The sequence below is a fragment of the Panulirus ornatus genome, chromosome 6, assembly GCF_036320965.1.
Source record: "Panulirus ornatus isolate Po-2019 chromosome 6, ASM3632096v1, whole genome shotgun sequence".
NCBI classification, from domain to species: domain Eukaryota; kingdom Metazoa; phylum Arthropoda; class Malacostraca; order Decapoda; family Palinuridae; genus Panulirus; species Panulirus ornatus.
The window spans coordinates 43,096,617-43,112,316 of NC_092229.1; the positions used below are offsets into that span (position 1 = coordinate 43,096,617).

The 15,700-nt window shown below is 43.1% G+C and overlaps 1 protein-coding gene across 3 annotated transcripts in view; it reads right to left on the reverse strand.

Annotated features, from left to right (window-relative positions):
- The window catches only part of LOC139749170 (uncharacterized), a 117,944-nt gene that overhangs the window by 64,267 nt on the left and 37,977 nt on the right, over positions 1-15,700 (reverse strand). The window lies entirely within an intron of this gene.

Genomic DNA, 15,700 nt, shown 5'->3' on the forward strand with positions numbered 1-15,700 from the left:
AGGAGGATGGATGTGCTAGAAATGAGATGTTTGAGGACAATGTGTGGTGTGAGGTGGTTTGATCGAGTAAGTAACGTAAGGGTAAGAGAGATGTGTGGAAATAAAAAGAGCGTGGTTGAGAGAGCAGAAGAGGGTGTTTTGAAATGGTTTGGTCACATGGAGAGAATGAGTGAGGAAAGATTGACCAAGAGGATATATGTGTCGGAGGTGGAGGGAACGAGGAGAAGAGGGAGACCAAATTGGAGGTGGAAAGATGGAGTAAAAAAGATTTTGTGTGATTGGGGCCTGAACATGCAGGAGGGTGAAAGGAGGGCAAAGAATAGAGTGAATTGGAGCGATGTGTTATACCGGGGTTGACGTGCTGTCAGTGGATTGAATCAAGGCATGTGTATGGGTTGGGCCATTTCTTTCGTCTGTTTCCTTGCGCTACCTCGCAAACGCGGGAGACAGCGGCAAAAAAAAAAAAAAAAAAAAAATATATATATATATATATATATATATATCCCTGGGGATAGGGGACAAAGAATACTTCCCACGTATTCCCTGCGTGTCGTAAAAGGCGACTAAAAGGGGAGGGAGCGGGGGCTGGAAATCCTCCCCTCTTGTTTTTTTTTTTTAATTTTCCAAAAGAAGGAACAGAGAATTGGGCCAGGTGAGGGTATTCCCTCAAAGGCCCAGTCCTCTGTTCTTAACGCTACCTCGCTAATGCGGGAAATGGCGAACAGTTTGAAAGAAAGAAAAGATATATATATATATATATTTTCATACTATTCACCATTTTCCGCTTTAGCAAGGTAGCGTTAAGAACAGAGGACTGGGCCTTAGAGGGAATATCCTCACCTGGCCCCCTTTTCTGTTCCTTCTTTTGGAAAATTAAAAAAAAAAAACGAGGATTTCCAGCCACCCGCTCCCTCCCCTTTTAGTCGCCTTCTACGACAGGCAGGGAATACGTGGGAAGTGTTCTTTCCCCCCTATCCCCAGGGATGGTATATATATATATAAATTATGTAATCGAATACCCTTCGTCTCACATTGGAGCAACAGGGTCTCCACTGGTCATTTCTCATAAGTTCATGCAACCAGCAGATAGCACGTTAGAGAATCTAACTGTACAACACGTAAATAGTATATGTGAGCAGGCCCTACCATATAATCTACAACAGCCAGGATCGAACCTGGGACCCCTGCATTGCAGGAAAGAGCATTATGGCTAGGCTATTATCACTACTAAAAGGGGTCCCATACTGTCTAGCTTTATTCATTCCCATCGCCACCCCGCCACACATGAAAAAAAGCATGTGCGCGAGGTAGCGCTAGGGAAAAGACAACAAAGGCCACATTCATTCACACTCAGTCTCTAGCTGTCATGTATAATGTACTGAAACTACAGCTCCCTTTCCACATCCAGGCCCCAGAGAGCTTTCCATGGTTTACCCCAGACGCTTCACACGCCCTGGTTCAATCCATTGACAGCATATCTGCTGGCTGTGTGAGCATGATGGGGAGTAACCGGTGAAGACTACGTTGCTCAGAACATGAGACGAAGGGTATTTGAGTACATAGTATTCGAAGGCATATGATAGAGTTGATAGAGATGCTCTGTGGAAGGTATTAAGAATATATGGTGTGGGAGGCAAAATGTTAGAAGCAGTGAAAAGTTTTTATCGAGGATGTAAGGCATGAGTACGTGTAGGAAGAGAGGAAAGTGATTGGTTCTCAGTGAATGTAGGTTTGAGGTAGGGGTGTGTGATGTCTCCATGGTTGTTTAATTTGTTTATGGATGGGGTTGTTAGGGAGGTGAATGCAAGAGTTTTGGAAAGAGGGGCAAGTATGAAGTCTATTGGGGATGAGAGAGCTTGGGAAGCGAGTCAGTTGTTGTTCGCTGATGATACAGTGCTGGTGGCTGATTCATGTGAGAAACTGCAGAAGCTGGTGACTGAGTTTGGTAAAGTGTGTGAAAGAAGAAAGTTAAGAGTAAATATGAATAAGAGCAAGGTTATTAGGTACAGTAGGGTTGAGGGTCAAGTCAATTGGGAGGTAAGTTTGAATGGAGAAAAACTGGAGGAAGTAAAGTGTTTTAGATATCTGGGAGTGGATCTGGCAGTGGATGGAACCATGGAAGCGGAAGTGAATCATAGGGTGGGGGAGGGGGCGAAAATTCTGGGAGCCTTGAAGAATGTGTGGAAGTCGAGAACATTATCTTGGAAAGCAAAAATGGCTATGTTTGAAGTAATAGTGGTTCCAACAATGTTGTATGGTTGCGAGGCGTGGGCTATGGATAGAGTTGTGCGCAGGAGGGTGGATGTGCTGGAAATGAGATGTTTGAGGACAATGTGTGGTGTGAGGTGGTTTGATCAAGTAAGTAATGTAAGGGTAAGAGAGATGTGTGGAAATAAAAAGAGCATGGTTGAGAGAGCAGAAGAGGGTGTTTTGAAATGGTTTGGGCACATGGAGAGAATGAGTGAGGAAAGATTGACCAAGAGGATATATGTGTCGGAGGTGGAGGGAACGAGGAGAAGTGGGAGACCAAATTGGAGGTGGAAAGATGGAGTGAAAGATTTTGAGTGATCGGGGGCTGAACATGCAGGAGGGTGAAAGGCGGGCAAGGAATAGAGTGAATTGGATCGATGTGGTATTCCGGGGTTGACGTGCTGTCAGTGGATTGAATCACGGCATGTGAAGCGTCTGGGGTAAACCATGGAAAGTTGTGTGGGGCCTGGATGTGGAAAGGGAGCAGTGGTTTTGGGCATTATTGCATGACAGCTAGAGACTGAGTGTGAGCGAATGGGGCCTTTGTTGTCTTTTCCTAGCGCTACCTCGCACACATATGGGGGGAGGGGGACGGTATTCCATGTGTGGCAAAGTGGCGATGAGAATGAATAAAGGCAGACAGTGTGAATTGTGTGCATGGGTATATATGTATGTGTCTGTGTGTGTATATATATGTGTACACTGAGATGAATAGGTATGTATATTTGCGTGTGTGGACGTGTATGTATATATATGTGTATGGGGGTGGGTTGGGCCATTTCTTTTTTCTGTTTCCTTGCGCTACCTCGCAAATGCGGGAGACAGCAACAAAGCAAAATAGTATTCGAAATCATTTCCCTATTAGGGATGATCATAGCCAGGCGATAGTGCTCCTACCTATTGCACAGGGGTCCTGGGTTCGATCCTGGCTGTTGTAGGTTTATGTTGTATGTGGGTGCGTGTCATGTACTTTGTTCATATTCATATACCTCTGCATTGTACATTTATGTTCGGTAAAATGCTATCTGCTGGCTATGTGAACCTGATGGGAAGCAACCAGTGTAGACTTCATTGCTCACCAACTTGATCATAGCCTTGCGGTAATACTCCCACCTGTTACACAGGCGTCCCAGGTTCAATCCTGGCTGTTGGAGGATTGTATGTTCTATGAAGGTGCACGTTCATATGCACTTTGTTCGTATCCATACACTTCCGCGTTCTACAGCTAGGTTCAGTAAAATGCAATCTGCTGGCTGTGTGACCCTGATGGGAAATGACCGGTGTAAGCCCCGTTCCTCACCAACATGAGACAAAGGTATTCAAGTGCATTGCATTGAAAGTCATTTCCCTATTGGGGGCGATCATAGCCTAGCGGTAGCACTTCCACCTCTTGCAAAGGGGTCCCGCAGTCGATCCTGGCTATTGGAGGTTTGCATGTTCTATGAAACTCCGCGTTCATATGCACTTTCTTCCTATGTATATATATATATATATATATATATATATATATTTTTTTTTTTTTTTATACTTTGTCGCTGTCTCCCGCGTTTGCGAGGTAGCGCAAGGAAACAGACGAAAGAAATGGCCCAACCCCCCCCCCATACACATGTACATACACACGTCCACACACGCAAATATACATACCTACACAGCTTTCCATGGTTTACCCCAGACGCTTCACATGCCTTGCTTCAATCCACTGACAGCACGTCAACCCCTGTATACCACATGACTCCAATTCACTCTATTTCTTGCCCTCCTTTCACCCTCCTGCATGTTCAGGCCCCGATCACACAAAATCTTTTTCACTCCATCTTTCCACCTCCAATTTGGTCTCCCTCTTCTCCTCGTTCCCTCCACCTCCGACACATATATCCTCTTGGTCAATCTCTCCTCACTCATTCTCTCCATGTGCCCAAACCATTTCAAAACACCCTCTTCTGCTCTCTCAACCACGCTCTTTTTATTTCCACACATCTCTCTTACCCTTACGTTACTTACTCGATCAAACCACCTCACACCACACATTGTCCTCAAACATCTCATTTCCAGCACATCCATCCTCCTGCGCACATCTCTATCCATAGCCCACGCCTCGCAACCATACAACATTGTTGGAACCACTATTCCCTCAAACATACCCATTTTTGCTTTCCGAGATAATGTTCTCGACTTCCACACATTTTTCAAGGCTCCCAAAATTTTCGCCCCCTCCCCCACCCTATGATCCACTTCCGCTTCCATATATATATATATATATATATATATATATATATATATATATATATATATTTTTTCTTTCTTTCAAACTATTCGCCATTTCCCGCATTAGCGAGGTAGCGTTAAGAACAGAGGACTGGGCCTTTGAGGGAATACCCTCACCTGGCCCAATTCTCTGTTCCTTCTTTTTTTTTTTTTTTTTTTTTTTTTTTTTTTTTTTTTTTGGGGGGGGGGGGATTTCCAGCCCCCCGCTCCCTCCCCTTTTAGTCGCCTTCTACGACACGCAGGGAATATGTGGGAAGTATTCTTAATCCCCTATCCCCAGGGATAATATATATATATATATATATATATATATATATATATATATATATATATATATATATCCCCCTGGGGATAGGGGAGAAAGAATACTTCCCACGCATTCCTCACGTGTCGCAGAAGGTGACTAAAGGGGACAGGAGCAGGGGGCTAGAAACCCTCCCCTCCTTGTATTCTAACTTTCTAAAAGGGGAAACAGAAGAAGGAGTCATGCAGGGAGTGCTCATCCTCCTTGAAGGTTCAGATTGGGGTGTCTAACAGTGTGTCGATGTAACCAAGATGAGAAAAAAGGAGAGATAGGTAGTATGTTTGAGGAAAGGAACCTGGATGCTTTGGCTCTGAGTGAAACAAAGCTCAAGGGTAAAGGGGAAGAGTGGTTTGGGAATGTCTTGGGAGTAAAGTCAGGGGTTATTAAGAAGACAAGAGCAAGGGAAGGAGTAGCGCTACTCCTGAAACAGGAGTGGTGGGAGTATGATAGAGTGCAAGAAAGTAAACTCTAGATTGATATGGGTAAAACTGAAAGTTGATGGAGAGAGATGGGTGATTATTGGTGCATATGCACCTGGGAATGAGAAGATAGATCATGAGAGGCAAGTGTTTTGGGAGCAGCTGAATGAGTGTGTTAGTGGTTTTGGTGCACGAGACTGGGTTATAGTGATGGGTGAATTAAATACAAAGGTGAGTAACAAGGCAGTTGAGGGAATAATTGGTATGCATGGGGTGTTCAGTGTTGTAAATGGAAATGGTGAAGAGCTTGTAGATATATGTGCTGAAAAAGGACTGGTGATTGGGAATATCTCGTTTAAAAAGAGAGATATACCTAAGTATATGTATGTAAGTAGGAGAGATGGCCAGAGAGCGTTATTGGATTATGTGTTAATTGATAGGCACGCGAAAGCGAGACTTTTGGATGTTAATGTGCTGAGAGGTGCAACTGGAGGGATGTCTGATCATTATCTTGTTGAGGCGAAGGTGAAGATTTGTAGAGGTTTTCAGAAAAGAAGAGAGAATGTAGGGGTGAAAAGAGTGGTGAGAGAAGGTGAGCTTGGGAAGGAGACTTGTGTGAGGAAGTACCAAGAGAGACTGAGTACAGAATGAAAAAAGGTGAGAACAAAGGAGGTAAGGGGAGTGGGGGAGGAATGGGATGTATTTAGGGAAGCAGTGATGGCTTGCACAAAAGATGCTTGTGGCATGAGAAGTGTGGGAGGTGGGCAGATTAGAAAGGGTAGTGAGTGGTGGGATGAAGAAGCAAGATAATTAGTGAAAGTGAAAAGAGAGGCATTTGGCTGATTTTTGCAGGGAAACGATGCAAATGAGTGGGAGATGTATAAAAGAAAGAGGCAAGAGGTCAAGAGAAAGGTGCAAGAGGTGAAAAAGAGGGCAAAAGAGAGTTGGGGTGAGAGTATCATTAAATTCTAGGGAGAATAAAAAGATGTTTTACGGAAGATGAAAGCCGGCAAGGCAGTGAGTTTGGATGGTATTGCAGTGGACTTTATGAAAAAAGGGGGTGACTGTATTGTTGACTGGTTGGTAAGGTTATTTAATGCATGTATGATTCATGGTGAGGTGCCTGAGGATTGGCGGAATGCTTGCATAGTGCCATTGTACAAAGGCAAAGGGGATAGAAATGAGTGCTCAAATTACAGAGGTATAAGTTTGTTGAGTATTCCTGGCAAATTATATGGGAGGGTATTGATTGAGAGGGTGAAGGCATGTACAGAGCATCAGATTGGGGAAGAGCAGTGTGGTTTCAGAAGTGGTAGAGGATGTGTGGATCAGGTGTTTGCTTTGAAGAATGTATGTGAGAAATACTTAGAAAAACAAATGGATTTGTATTTAGCATTTATGGATCTGGAGAAGGCATATGATAGAGTTGATAGAGATGCTCTGTGGAAGGTTTTAAGAATATATGGTGTGGGAGGCAAGTTGTTAGAAGCAGTGAAAAGTTTTTATCGAGGATGTAAGGCATGTGTACGTGTAGGAAGAGAGGAAAGTGATTGGTTCTCAGTGAATGTAGGTTTGCTGCAGGGGTGTGTGATGTCTCCATGGTTGTTTAATTTGTTTATGGATGGGGTTGTTAGGGAGGTGAATGCAAGAGTTTTGGAAAGAGGGGCAAGTATGCAGTCTCTTGTGGATGAGAGAGCTTGGGAAGTGAGTCAGTTGTTGCTTCGCCGATGATACAGCGCTGGTGGCTGATTCATTCAAGAAACTGCAGAAGCTGGTGACTGAGTTTGGTAAAGTGTGTGAAAGAAGAAAGTTAAGAGTAAATGTGAATAAGAGCAAGGTTATTAGGTACAGTAGGGTTGAGGGTCAAGTCAATTGGGAGGTAAGTTTGAATGGAGAAAAACTGGAGGAAGTAAAGTGTTTTAGATATCTGGGAGTGGATCTGGCAGAGGATGGAAACATGGAAGCGGAAGTGGATCATAGGGTGGGGGAGGGGGCGAAAATTCTGGGAGCCTTGAAGAATGTGTGGAAGTCGAGAACATTATCTCAGAAAGCAAAAATGGGTATGGTTGAAGGAATAGTGGTTCCAACAATGTTGTATGGTTGCGAGGCGTGGGCTATGGATAGAGTTGTGCGCAGGAGGATGGATGTGCTAGAAATGAGATTTCTGAGGACAATGTGTGGTGTGAGGTGATTTGATCAAGTAAGTAACGTAAGGGTAAGAGAGATGTGTGGAAATAAAAAGAGTGTGGTTGAGAGAGCAGAAGAGGGTGTTTTGAAATGGTTTGGTCACATGGAGAGAATGAGTGAGGAAAGATTGACCAAGAGGATATATGTGTCAGAGGTGGAGGGAACGAGGAGAAGTGGGAGACCAAATTGGAGGTGGAAAGATGGAGTGAAAAAGATTTTGAGTGATCGCGGCCTGAACATGCAGGAGGGTGAAAGGCGTGCAAGGAATAGAGTGAATTGGAACGATGTGGTGTACCGGGGTCGACGCGCTGTCCATGGATTGAACCAGGGCATGTGAAGCGTCTGGGGTAATCCATGGAAAGTTGTGTGGGGCCTGGATGTGGAAAGGGAGCTATGGTTTCGGTGCATTATTACATGACAGCTGGAGACTGAGTGTGAACTAATGGGGCCTTTGGTGTCTTTTCCTAGCGCTACCTCGCACACATGAGGGGGGAGGGGGTTGTTATTCCATGTGTGGCGAGGTGACCAAATAAAGGCAGACAGTATGAATTATGTACATGTGTATATATGTATATGTCTGTGTGTGTATATATATGTGTACATTGAGAAGTATAGGTATGTATATTTGCATGTGTGGACGTGTATGTATACACATGTGTATGTGGGCGGGTTGGGCCATTCTTTCATCTGTTTCCTTGCGCTACCTCACTAACGCGGGAGACAGCGACAAAGCAAAATAAATAAAAATAAATAAATATGATTCATGGTGAGGTGCCTGAGGATTGGGTCATTCTTTCGTGTTCCCTTACACTACCTCTCTAACGCGGGAGACAGCGACAAAGCAAAATAAAGATAAACAATTATATATATTTATCTATTCATATATCAATCATACTTTGTCGCTGTCTCCCGCGTTGGAGAGGTAGCGTAAGGAAACAGACGAAAGAATGACCCAACCCACCCACATACACATGTAAGTACATACACGTCCACACGCAAATATACATACCTATACATCTCAACGCCTCCACATATATACATACACAGACATATCCCTGGGGATAGGGGATTAAGAATACTTCCCACGTATTCCCTGCATGTCGTAGAAGGCGACTAAAAGGGGAGGGAGCGGGGGGCTGGAAATCCTCCCCTCTCATTTTTTTTTTTAATTTTCCAAAAGAAGGAACAGAGGGGGCCAGGTGAGGATATTCCAAAAAGGCACAGTCCTCTGTTCCTAACGCTACCTCGCTAATGCGGGAAATGGCGAATAGTTTAAAAGAAAGAAGAAAGAAGACATATACATATATACACATTTACATAATTCATAGCCTGCCCTTATTCATTCCCATCGCCACCTGGCCAAATGAAATGACAGCCCCCTACCCCCGCACGTGCACAAGGTAACACTAGGAAAAAACAAAGGCGACATTCATTCACACTCAGTCTCTAGCCGTCATGTACAATGCACCAAAACCACAGCTCCCTTTCCACATCAGGGCCCCACAAAACTTTCCATGGTTTACCCCAGATGCTTCACATGCCCTGGTTCAATCAATTGACAGCACGTCGACCCAGGTATACCACATCGTTCCAATTCGCTCTATTCCTTGCACGCCTTTCACCCTCCTGCATGTTCAGGCCGCGATCACTCAAAATCTTTTTCACTCATTCTTTCCACCTCCAATTAGGTCTCCCACTTCTCGTTCCCTCCACCTCTGACACATATATCCTCTTTGTCAAACTTTCCTCACTCATTCTCTCCATGACCAAACCATTTCAAAATACCCTCTTTTGCTCTCTCAACAACACTGTTTTTATTGCCACATCTCTCTTAACCATTTTATTACTTATTCGATCAAACCACCTCACCACATATTGTCCTCAAACACCTCATTTCTAGCACATCCACCCTCCTCTGCACAACTCTATCCATAGCCCATGCCTCACAACCATAAAACGTTGTTGGAACCAATATTCCTTCAAACTTATCCATTTCTGCTTTCAAAGATAATTTTTTCGCCTTCCACATATTTTTCAACGCTCCCACAACTTTCGCCCCCTCCCTCACCCTATGATTCACTTCCGCTTCCATGGTTCCATCCGCTGCCAGATCCACTCCCAGATATCTAAATCACTTCACTTCCTCCAGTTTTTCTCCATTCAAACTTACCTCCCAATTGACTTGACCCTCAACCCTACTGTACCTAATAACCTTGCTCTTATTCACATTTACTCTCAGCTTTCTTCTTTCACACACTTTACCAAACTCAGTCACCAGCATCTGCAGTTTCTCACATGAATCAGCCACCAGTGCTGTATCATCAGCGAACAACAACTGACTCGCTTCCCAAGCTCTCTCATTCACAACAGACTGCATACTTGCCCCTCTTTCCAAAACTCTTGCATTCACCTCCCTAACAACCCCATCCATACACAAATTAAACCATGGAGACACACACCCCTGCAACAAACCTACATTCACTGAGAACATGTTACTTTCCTCTCTTCCTACAGGTACACAAGCCTTACATCCTCGATAAAGACTTTTCACTTCTAACAACTTGCCCCCCACACCATATATTCTTAATACCTTCCACAGAGCATCTCTATCAACTATCATATGCCTTCTCCAGATCCATAAATGCTACATACAAATCCATTTGCTTTTCTAAGTATTTATCACAGACATTCTTCAAAGCAAACACCTGATCCACACATCCTCTACCACTTCTGAAACCAAACTGCTCTTCCCCAATCTGATGCTCTGTACATGCCTTCACCCTCTCAATCAATACCCTCCCACATAATTTCGCAGGAATACTCAACAATTATACCTCTGTAATTTGAGCACTCACTTCTATCCCCTTTGCCTTTGTACAATGACACTATGTAAGCATTCCTCCAACCCTCAGGCACCTCACCATGAGTCATACATACATTGAATAACCTTACTAACCATGACTAAAGTTTTGTACATAAAAATTCAACTCCCATGACAGACACTAGATGATGAGACAAAAATCCTGAAGCATATGCCATGCTGGTGATACAAGTGCATAAAATTCCATGACTAACAATGGAATAGTCCTTAACTTATAAACAGTGTTAAGTCCCAAATTAAAGCTAGTTTTGGGTAACAGTGCTATTCAAATCTTTAGATGCTTGAAACCAATTTATTTAGTATTATGCACAGCTGATCTCCTTGACAGGCCACTGGCAGAGGGCAATACTGGCACAATATTTTCAGAGGCTCCTACTTAAGTTCATAACGACTACTACTAAATTATGCTCCTGTCTAATGTTCCTACTTACTACTTCTACTTCTTAATGCTCCTGTCTAATGTTCCTAACTATACTATTAATTAATGCTCTTACTATTTTGCCAAAAGGTAGGGCTGTTGCACAGCACTCACAGCTAAGATAAATTAGTTACGAACAATGAGCAAGTCAAGTATTGTAAAGTTTTTATGTGCAACAGAGAGATTGCACGTTTGTTGACAATGCCAGCAGTCCGCATGTGCGTTAGGCAGGAAGAGGCAACTTTGCCGAGGAGTGCAACTTAACAACCAATGAAGTGCTGGTTCACTTCACAGCTGTCATTAACCCTCCCAATACCCTGACTGCTGAGAGGCAATATACCTCACTGGTCAATGCCTGCTTACAACCCATTACCTACATATTATGGCAACTTCCATCAAAATCATTTAAAGTGCCCACCTTCAGTGTTCTACCAATTTTGAAGTTTCTTACCAACACCTGTAGCGAAATGAAAATTAAATCAACGACATTTAGTGTCTACTGATGGACAATACAAATGTAAACTAGAAGCATACGAGGGAGAGCTCCTCTCGCTAACATTAGTGCTTCCATTCACAACCAAGGAACATAGAATAAACTTGATACTTGACTACTTTCATTTCCATTATTTGCTAAAGCACTTTCAACTCCTAAAATTACACTCTGCAGCACAATAGTACAATCATAGTAATTGAAATTTATAAATCTTGAGTAAAAATCATGCTGTAAAGCCTTTCTATCAATTTTGCCCCTTTTACACACTGTATGACAAGCACCCATAAATGTTCAGTTTCCTTGTGTTACAAAATTCACTCAAATTTTTTCATCTAAAAATGACCTGCATCTTTTCAGGTTATAACATAAGTATGTGCCAGAGACTAGAGACAACAACCACCAAGGCTACTGTATCAATATGACTCTGGAAATATTATTGGTTGGTAATGGACCACCAAAATCAGTGAGCTGATAAAACATCAACTGATCTGACACAAGGCAATAGCCAAGAGTGGAAAGAGACCAACCACAGCCTACAGTGTTTACCCTTGCTTTCATGCCAACAAATATTTATTTGCTTTGACGCTGTTGCCCAAGTTTGCGAGGCAGTGCAAGGAAACAGACGAAAGAATGGCCCAACCCACCCCCATACACAAGTATCTACACACATCCACACATGCAAACATACATACCTATATATCTCAACATATACATATATATATATATACATACACACAGACATATACATATATACACATGTACATAATTCATACTGTCTGCCTTTATTCAATCCTATCGCCACCCTGCCACACTTGAAATAACAACACCTTCCCCCCTCATGCGCACGAGGTAGCGCTAGGAAAAGACAACAAAGGCCACATTCAGCTCCCCTTCCACATCCAGGCCCCACACAACTTTCCATGGTTTACCCCAGATGCTTCACATGCTCTGGTTCAATCCACTGACAGCATGTCAACCCCGGTATGCCACATCGTTCCAATTCACTATTCCTTGCACACTTTTCACCCTCCTGCATGTTCAGGCCCCGATCACTCAAAATCTTTTTCACTCCATCTTTCCACCTTCAATTTGGTCTCCCACTTCTCGTTCCCTCCACCTCTGATACATGTATCCTCTTTGTCAATCTTTCCTCACTCATTCTCTCCATGTGACCAAACCATTTCAAAACACCCTCTTCTGCTCTCTCAACCACACTTTTTATTACAACACATCTCTCTTACCCTATTATTACTTACTCGATCAAACAACCTCACACCACACATTGTCATCAAACATCTCATTTCCAGCACATCCATCCTCCTCCACACAACTCCATCCATAGCCCACGTCTCGCAACATTGTTGGAACCACTATTCCTTCAAACATACCCATTTTTGCTTTCCAAGATTATATTCTCTACTTCCACACATTCTTCAACCCCCAGAATTTTCGTCCCCCTCCCCCACCCTATGATTCACTTCCACTTCCATGGTTCCATCCACTGCCAAATCCACTCCCACATATCTAAAACACTTCACTTTCTCCAGTTTATCTCCATTCAAACTTACCTCCCAGCTGACTTGTACTTCAACCCTACTGTACCTAATAACCTTGCTCTCTTTCACATTAACTCTCAACTTTCTTCTTTCACACACTTTACCAAACTCAGTCACCAGCTTCTGCAGTTTCTCACATGAATCAGCCACCAGTGCTGTATTATCAGCGAACAAAACTGACTCACTTCCCAAGCTCTCTCATCCACAACAGACTGCATACTTGCCCCTTTCCAAAACCCTTGCATTCACCTTCCTAACAACCCCATCCATAAACAAATTAAACAACCATGGAGACATCACACACCCCTGCAACAAACCTACATTCACTGAGAACCAATCACTTTCCTCTCTTCCTACACGTACACATGCCTTACATCATCGATAAAAACTTTTCACTGCTTCTAACAACTTGCATCCCACACCATATATTCTTAATACCTTCCACAGAGCATCTCTATCAACTCTATCATATGCCTTCTCCAGATCCATAAATGCTACATACAAATCCATTTGCTTTTCTAAGTATTTCTCATACATTCTTCAAAGCAAACACCTGATCCACACATCCTCTACCACTTCTGAAACCACACTGCTCTTCCCCAATCTGATGCTCTGTACATGCCTTCACCCTCTCAATCAATACCCTCCCATATAATTGACCAGGAATATTCAATAAACTTATACCTCTGTAATTTGAGTACTCAATTTTATCCCCTTTGCCTTTGTACAATGGCACTATGGAAGCATTCTGCCAATCCTCAGGCACCTCACCATGAGTCATCCACATTAAATAACCTTACCAAACAGTCAACAATACAGTCACCCGCTTTTTTAATAAATTCCACTGCAATACCATCCAAACCCGATGCCTTGCCGGCTTTCATCTTCTGCAAAGCTTTTACTACCTCTTCTCTGTTTACCAAATCATTTTCCATAACCCTCTCACTTTGCACACCACCTCGACCAAAACACCCTATATCTGCCACTCTATCATCAAACACAATCAATAAACCTTCAAAATACTCACTCCATCTCCTTCTCACATCACCACTACTTGCTATCACCTCCCCATTAGCCCCCTTCACTGAAGTTCCCATTTGTTCCCTTGTCTTTTGCACTATATTTACCTCCTTCCAAAACATCTTTTTATTCTCCCTAAAATTTAATGATACTCTCACCCCAACTCTCTTTTGCCCTCTTTTTCATCTCTTGCACCTTTCTCGACCTCCTGCCTCTTTCTTTTATACATCTCCCACTCATTTGCATCATTTCCCTGCAAAAATCAGCCAAATGCCTCTCTCTTCACTTTCACTAATTATCTTGCTTCTTCATCCCACCACTCACTACCCTTTCTAATCTGCCCACCTCCCACACTTCTCATGCCACAAGCATCTTTTGTGCAAGCCATCACTGCTTCCCTAAATACATCCCATTCCTCCCCCACTCCCCTTACCTCCTTTGTTCTCACCTTTTTTCATTCTGTACTCAGTCTCTCTTGGTACTTCCTCACACAAGTCTCCTTCCCAAGCTCACCTTCTCTCACCACTCTTTTCACCCCAACATTCTCTCTTCTTTTCTGAAAACCTTTACAAATCTTCACCTTCGCCTCTACAAGATAATGATCAGACATCCCTCCAGTTGCACCTCTAAGCACATTAACATCCAAAAGTCTCTCTCGCGCGCCTATCAATTAACACGTAATCCAATAACGCTCTCTGGCCATCTCTCCTACTTACATACGTAAACTTATGTATATCTCTTTTTAAACCAGGTATTCCCAATCACCAGTCCTTTTTCAGCACATATATCTACAAGCTCTTCATTTCCATTTACAACACTGAACACCCCATGTACACCAATTATTCCCTCAACTGCCTCGTTACTCACCTTTGCATTCAAATCACCCATCACTATAACCAGCTCTCATGCATCAAAACTACTAACACTCAGTCAGCTGCCCCCAAAACACTTGCCTCTCATGATCTTTCTTCTCATGCCCAGGTGCATATGCACCAATAATCACCCATCTCTCCAACTTTCAGTTTTACCCATATCAATCTAGTTTACTTTCTTACACTATCACATACTCCCACCACTCCTCTTTCAGTAGTGCTACTCCTTCCCTTGCTCTTGTCCTCTCACTAACCCCTGACTTTACTCAAGACATTCCCAAACCACTCTTCCCCTTTATCCCTTGAGCTTCGTTTCACTCAGAGCCAAAACATCCAGGTTCCTTTCCTCGAACATGCTACCTATCTCTCCTTTTTTCTCATCTTGGTTACATCCACACACATTTAGACACCCCAATCTAAGCCTTCGAGGAGGATGAGCACTCCCCGCGTGACTCCTTCTGTTTCCCCTTTTAGAAAAAAAAAAAAAAAAAAAAAAAAAAAAAAAAGTGTAACCAATCCCTGCTCTAACTAGCCAATACCCCATTAATTTGTCCTTCATTAATTGATAATTCTGGAGGGAGGATTAGTGTTAGCAAGTGTTAGCAAGGCAGCCTTCAGTGGTTGTCAAGCTGCACTTGTTTGACCCTGGCAACTGTCTTTTCTTTCTGCCTAACCCACACATACACTACTGGCATTCAGTCCACAAACATGTAATCTCTCGATCATACATTTGACAATTTTTAACTCACACAACCCACTCTTCACATATCACTATGCCCTAGCCCTGTCTTTTGGCAAAATGATAGTAGTAGTTGGCAAGAACATTTAGGCAATAGCATTACGTAGTAGTAGTAGGAAGGAACATTAGGCACATGCATTATATAGTAGTCGTCGGTAGGAACATTAGGTAGGAGGTTCGGGAAACACTGTGCTTTGGTTGCCCTCTGCCAGTGGACCGTTAAAAAGAGTGACTAAAGAATAAAAAGCAGCACTGGAGTTCACTTCTTATGGAGCGACTACTGCCATGGCCACGCT